The sequence below is a fragment of the Microtus oregoni genome, unplaced genomic scaffold, assembly GCF_018167655.1.
Source record: "Microtus oregoni isolate MIOR12 unplaced genomic scaffold, Mior012 000032F_ref0000030, whole genome shotgun sequence".
NCBI classification, from domain to species: Eukaryota; Metazoa; Chordata; class Mammalia; order Rodentia; family Cricetidae; genus Microtus; species Microtus oregoni.
Genome location: NW_024543091.1, coordinates 18,761,016 through 18,767,398, shown reverse-complemented (window position 1 = coordinate 18,767,398; position 6,383 = coordinate 18,761,016). Strand labels below are relative to the sequence as shown.

Genomic DNA, 6,383 nt, shown 5'->3' with positions numbered 1-6,383 from the left:
GGCTGATGAGAAGCCAGGGACAATGGCACGGGGTTTTGATCCTACTTAATGTTCTGGCTTTGTGGGAGCCTAGCCAGTTTGGATGTTCACCTTCCTAGATAAGGATGGATGGGGGACGACCTAGGACTTTCCACAGGGCAGGGAACCCTGACTGCTCTTTGGACTGGAGAGGGAGGGGGAGAGGGGTGGGGGGAGGGGTAGAGGGTGGGAGGAGGGGGAGGGAAATGGGAGGCTGGGAGGAGGCAGAAACTTGTTTTTTTCCTTTCCTCAATAAAAATAAAGTAAATTCTCTTGTACCCCAGAACTCATTGTTCTGAGTGAGTTTTGATACCTGTAAGAAGGAATATGATATTCAAGAAAGCACAAAGTGATGACGCATTTGATAATGAGATTGATCCTAAGAATAAAGCAAAACACAGGGCTGGAGACATGGCTCATTGGGTTGGAGTACTAACTGCACTGGTACAGGATGCAGCTTTGATGCCCAGAACCTATGTGGTTGTTCTCAAACTATTTTTAATGCCAGTTCCAGGGGGGATCCGACACCCTCTTCTGACCTCTGTGGTACCAGGCACACACACAGTGCTTATACATACATGCACGCAAAACACTCATAGACATTACAGAAACACAAAAGATAGTGTACAACATCTTCAACACTGTCCAGAGCATACTGATTGCAATGTTGATTGAGAACCTCAGCATTCCATCCTCCTCCTCTTCTGTGATGACAGCTACAGCTCTCCAGGGTTAGCATGCATAGTAATGGCTAAGAGGTTTTCTTCAAATAAAACCCTAGTCTCTTATGAGGGTGTCTGAACCTGTGTGTCTAAAGTATACCCTGTAATTTATGTTTCTTTTTAAATGTATTTTATAAAATTTTATGAAAATTACACTTCAAACTATGTAGTCACCAGACATTTAGGTATAAAAATTCATTGCACTGGCACCCACAGCCCCTTATGCTGTCTGTGTCTGGTCTCTGCAGGGCTCTCCCCATCCTCTCTAGTACCCGCATTCTCCTTTCCCCTTCAGGTACCCTGTCTTCTTCTTTGCAGGAGCCTTTTTGGATTGGGCTTGGCTTTGGGAAAGCACACTTAGCAGACAAGGCCAAGTCTTTCCTGCGGCTCGTCTATCAAATTGCTTTCTCCCCTTTATTATTTCTTACAGCCTTTCTTTGGGATAAGGCAGCAACAGACAGGAGACAGGTGCTAACTGTGAGAGTGGGATTCAGTGGGGTTGCTCTCAACTCTTCCAATGTTTAGAATTTTCTTTTTAGAATGGGGACTGTTTTTCCTCTTTTTCCTTTTTGATTTTTTCATACACTATATTTTGATCATTTTATTCATCCTTCCCCAACTCTTCCTGGATCTCCCCACCTACTCACCCGATTTCATGTTATTTCTCTTTCTCTCTCCAAAAAGAGTCAAAATAAACAAAACAAATTAGGCAAAACCAAAACAAAACAAAAAAGCATCTACATCAGGATTCTTTCTCTCTGTTATACATTTGGTAGGATCTTCATAGTGGCTCTTTTAAAAGCTCTCTTGGTAACTAATAAAGGATGTATGTAAAATAATAGTATAGACATAAAATAATTGCAAGAACATTAAAATCCTGTCTTAATTGTTACATGTAGAACATTACATCTACTTTCTATAGAAACATGTAGCTACTTGTTCAAGAAATATTTCAAAATTTGGTAACATAAAAGGCCATAAAGCAATCTTAATATTCTTTGGATTTTCTTTTTTCTTTCTTTCTTTAATTATTCAGCAGCTCAGGGGAACTCATAGAGTCTGAACCAACAACTATCAAGCCTGTGTGAGACTCACCTAGGCTCTCTACATAATGTGACAGTTGTGTAGCTTGGTCTACTTGTGAGATTCCTAACAATGGGAGCAGGGGCTGGCCCTAATGCCTTGCTGCCTCTTGGAAACCTGTTCTTCATACTGGATTGCCTTGCTCAGCCTTAATATGCCATGGGTAGGTGTAGAAGGGAGGTGGGATGGAGGGAGTGGGAGGGGGCGTACATAGGTCATGTTTCTGACAAGTTCCAGTGTACTGCTCTTGCTGCTTCCATGGAGGTGCTGTTTCAGACACTGGGCTGGGGTGTAGCTGGGCCTGAGTTACTGAGCTCCTTGATTAGTCTGCTTTTCCACACATGACACATGGGTTTTATCAATCTGGAGATATGCCTGCTTGTGTATATCTTACATGCATGCATTGGAGGGAGAGGTTTTGAATCTATGACCTCATAAGAACTTAAGTCTAATTGGATTTCTCAGAATCGTGTTCGGCAGGTAGTCAGGAATGCAAGGTGTCAAAATGAAGATGAGCATGGTTGTGACCTAATTGGTTCAAATCCACAATGAGATGTCGTTTCTGATAAAGAGGTGGGATGAGGGGTCAGAGAGATGGCTCAGCAGTTAAAACAACCAGGCATTGCTCTATCAAAACTGGAGTTCTGATTTTAGTGCCTGAATCAAGGACCTCTCAAATATCTGGACTCCAGCTCCAAGGGATACAGCACCCCCTTCTGGCCTCTTTAGGCACCTGCACACACATGCTAATACACACACTTCATTAATTTTTGGGAATCAAAACCAACAACAGAGGAGGGATGTCTAAGATGATTAGTGCTATTGTTACCTGGATAGACTTCATGACAGAATGTGTTCTAACTGATTTCCTTCCCTTTCATGTGTGCTCGCTTGCCTGTCTACCATATTAGGCTGCATCCCCGAGGCCTTCTCCAGAAGCAAGCACCATGCTCTCAGACTTCCCAGCCTTCAGATCTGTGAGCAGGTTAAGTTCTCCCGTTTAGATTTTATTTCGTCTGTGAAATTCTGCTTCAGTGGCAGAAAACAAAGACAAACACCAAATATCAGATGGGATGTGGCGATCCACAAACTTCCAAACGCTCCTTACCCGAGCTCTGCTTGCTGGTGCCTTCAATTGCCCTGGCATGGAAAGAGAGATGGATCTCAGAGTCCCTTTGGCATAGAGCACTTCATGCCTCGGGTGCCGGTGGCAGTTGGGTATGGCACCCAAGCCTCCACACAGGCTTCCCTTCCCTCTTCGTGATTCCGATTTAGTTTTAGGAACATAACGACCTCTCAGGATATGTTGGAAAGTTTCTGAATTATTTTCCTTGCAGTAACTTTCACAGGGAGGTATTGGCTCTGATTTCTGTGTGCTTCCTCTTTTGGGAACCATAGATATTTTGCCTGCTTCTAGTACTTTCTTTCTCTTGATGTCCTTCCAAAAGGAGCTTTGCGCCTTCCTAACATTGGAAGGTCCTCTATCTGATGTATTTCAAAGTTCCCAGGGAAAAGTAACTTCTCGAAATTATCTTCAAAGTTAGCATTTCCTGGATCTCTGTTCTGCTACTGTGGCCTCTGAGCAGCCTGTGAGTGTAGGAAGGATGCCAAATATTGAGAGGCCGTTTGTGTCAGAGAGCTGTTGTGCCTCTGGGCTGACTACTAATGGAAGGCTAATTGTGTCCGGACACTCCATTTTCTCTTTAGTGAGCTACATTGTACCCAGACACAGATCAAAGCCTATGCCACTGAAGTATGCCTCACTGGGATAGACACTGGAATTCCTGTATCGACAGCAGCAATGGTTGGAACTGTGTGCTTTGACCTTGATTCATCCTGCCATCACCTTAGGTCCTCATCACTCCCTAGTGTCCCCCATTTTACCCCCCGGGTGAGCTGTTTCCTCTTGGGAGTGAGGAATAGGAAAGCATAGACTAGGAACAGTTTGACATGGTATGTAAAGGCTCTGATGCAAGAGAAATGATCATTGAAGCTCTCCACATCTGCTATTATGGTGACCAAAGCAGCTGTGAACACCACAGACATGTGACATGCTGTCTTCTGAGTTTAACAGCCATTGCCACCCTCACCAGGGCAGTTGTGAATACTCGGTAGGGTCTGGTGAGATCAGGCGACTTGGCATTTCTTCTTAGAAGGAAGGGCTGGGAGGATCCCCAGATCTTCTCACCTGGGATCTGTAAGTAATGTTTCATCCATGTGAATAACCTAATAGATTCACCAGCTCACCAGGGGGATATTGATGGAAGCTGCTTTGGTCTGACTGATACCCTAATGAGAGGTTTGGGAGGACATACATTGCTTACAACAGCACATGAACAGGCAGAGAGATGGAAGGAATGGAAAAAGGAATGGAGGAAGGGGACATCTCCAGAGAAACCTATGTTCTCCACACCCATTGTGTGACGACTTTCCTGGGATTATGCAACACAAACATTTCTACCTAACATATCATAGTCACTTCCTCCCTGGGAGCCCCAGTGATCTTTTCCTACCAGAGTGACTTTCCCGGAGATAAACAAGCCATCCCTTTGCTCAGCAAAATAATGTGGCTCCCATGCCAATATTGTACGTCATACTGCAGCCTACATCTTATAGATGGACAGGCTCTCTCTGTCTCTGTCCCTCTCCCCTCCCCATATTGACCTCCTTTTCTTCACCATCACCAGGCTCAGCCCCTCCTTAAACCTTTGAAACTTGATTTTGCTTCTGTCTGAGTTTGTCCCATATCACCTTGTTGGAGAGGCTGCCCTGTCTTTGAATGAAACCGTGCACCTTGTCATGCAGGTCATTTCAAAGTTCTGCCCACTCGCTTTCTCATCTCTGTGGCAGTGCTGGGGATTCAGCTCAACCTTAGCTTTTCAAACTACACCTTTCCCATGGTAGTCTAAATTTCAGGAGATGTTTATTTTATAATAATGATTCTTAGCCAAAAAGATTTATTTGGTTTTGTTATGAAGGCAGTTTTTAACTTGAGGATAGCTGGGCTCTACCGTGAGAATTCCCTTCTGCATCGTGTGAAATCAGGAAGGAAGGGGGCTGCAGTGTTTTTAGATGCATGCTGCACCCTCCAACCTGAGGCAGCTCACACTGACTTAGCTGGGGCAAGGATGGACGTCCAGAATCCAACTTCCTTCAGAGAAGAGGGATTTAAAGGTTTACTGCAAATCTGTGATAAATAGTATCAGCCCCATTTCTGTATCCTGTATCAAATACAGCCTGACCTTGTGGAAGGAAAAGTTCTATTGTTATGTTTATGTTAAAGAAATGGGTCCATGGGTAAGGCATGCTGCCCAGTTGCTGATGGTGAGGTTCCTGTGGAGTCCCTGCAGCCAACCAGGTCTAGGCCTTCAGTTGTGCTAAGTATCACTATGCATTCATAAGTATTGTATTATGACTTGATGTTCATAGTTTGGTTGTATTTTCCTCACTGAAAATTTCCTGATACACTTTCAGGGATGCTTGCAGCTGATCGAGATATTATAAAAATGTCTTCGTTTGCCATATGGATCAGCCTGAAATGGGGCAGTAGAATTGAAGCCCTCACCCCGAGGGACTGATTTTGTAGATTATTGATTTGGGCAGCAGTTTATTTAAACATTAAAGCATTGAATGAAGTAACTTAGCCTGAAGAGAAATGTGTCAAGCCTAGTGCTTGTTAGGCCCCTCCTCAGCCTCTGAGGACCTTGTAAACTGTCCAGATGGATTTGCTTTTGTTCTTTGTTTTTTGGGGGTTTGTTGTTGTTGCTGTTTTAATATTTCCAGGGAAGAAAAAAAGAACCAGGATGGGTCGGAAGGGTTTGGGATTTGTTCCCAGAACCTCTTTGAAAAGGAAACCCCGGATGGCTTCTCTGGCTTTTTGCTTTGTCCTCCATCCTCCACTGCACTCCAGGAAGCATCCTCTGGTCTTTGAGCTGCTTCTAAATATTAGATGTTAACGTACAAATTCTTAAAAACTGTGTGATGGCTCCTCCTTCCCTCTTGCCTGCATCTCCTTTATCTTTATTACAATTGACACCGAACTTGATTTTTCTACCCAAGGAGCTAGAAGGGGAAGCATAAGCTAAGCGGGATAATTACATGGGAGACGCTGATGGTGCTCAGCCTGGGTGCTGTCAGGCAAGTCAAGTGAAGATTGCTGATGCGCACAGCTGGGCGGGGCCGTGTGCTCCTGCCCTCACTCTGCTACAGTTTGGATCGTGCATGCCCCGCCCCCAGCAAGGCCCATGTGTTGAAGGCTTGGTCCACATCCTGTGGAGCAAGTGAGGAGTGATAGAAACCTGTGCATATGTGTGTGAGAGAGGAGGGGTGGGTATGTATGTGTTCATGTGTTTGCATACATGCTGTGGAGGCCAAAAGTCAACATCAGATGTCTTTCCTTTTTTTTTTTTTAAATCACTCTTCACCTTGATCTTTGAGAGAGGCTTTCGCCAAACACGGACCTCACCAATTGGCTAGACCAGTTGGCTAATGAGCCCCTGGGACCTATCTGTCTCCATCCACAGGGATGAGGATACAAGTGCTATCTATCTTGCTCAGTTT

The 6,383-nt window shown here is 44.5% G+C and overlaps 1 pseudogene; it reads left to right on the top strand.

Annotated features, from left to right (window-relative positions):
- Nucleotides 1-253: 253 nt before the first annotated feature.
- On the top strand, nucleotides 254-348 carry LOC121466269 (annotated as a pseudogene).
- The last annotated feature ends 6,035 nt before the right edge of the window (nucleotides 349-6,383 follow it).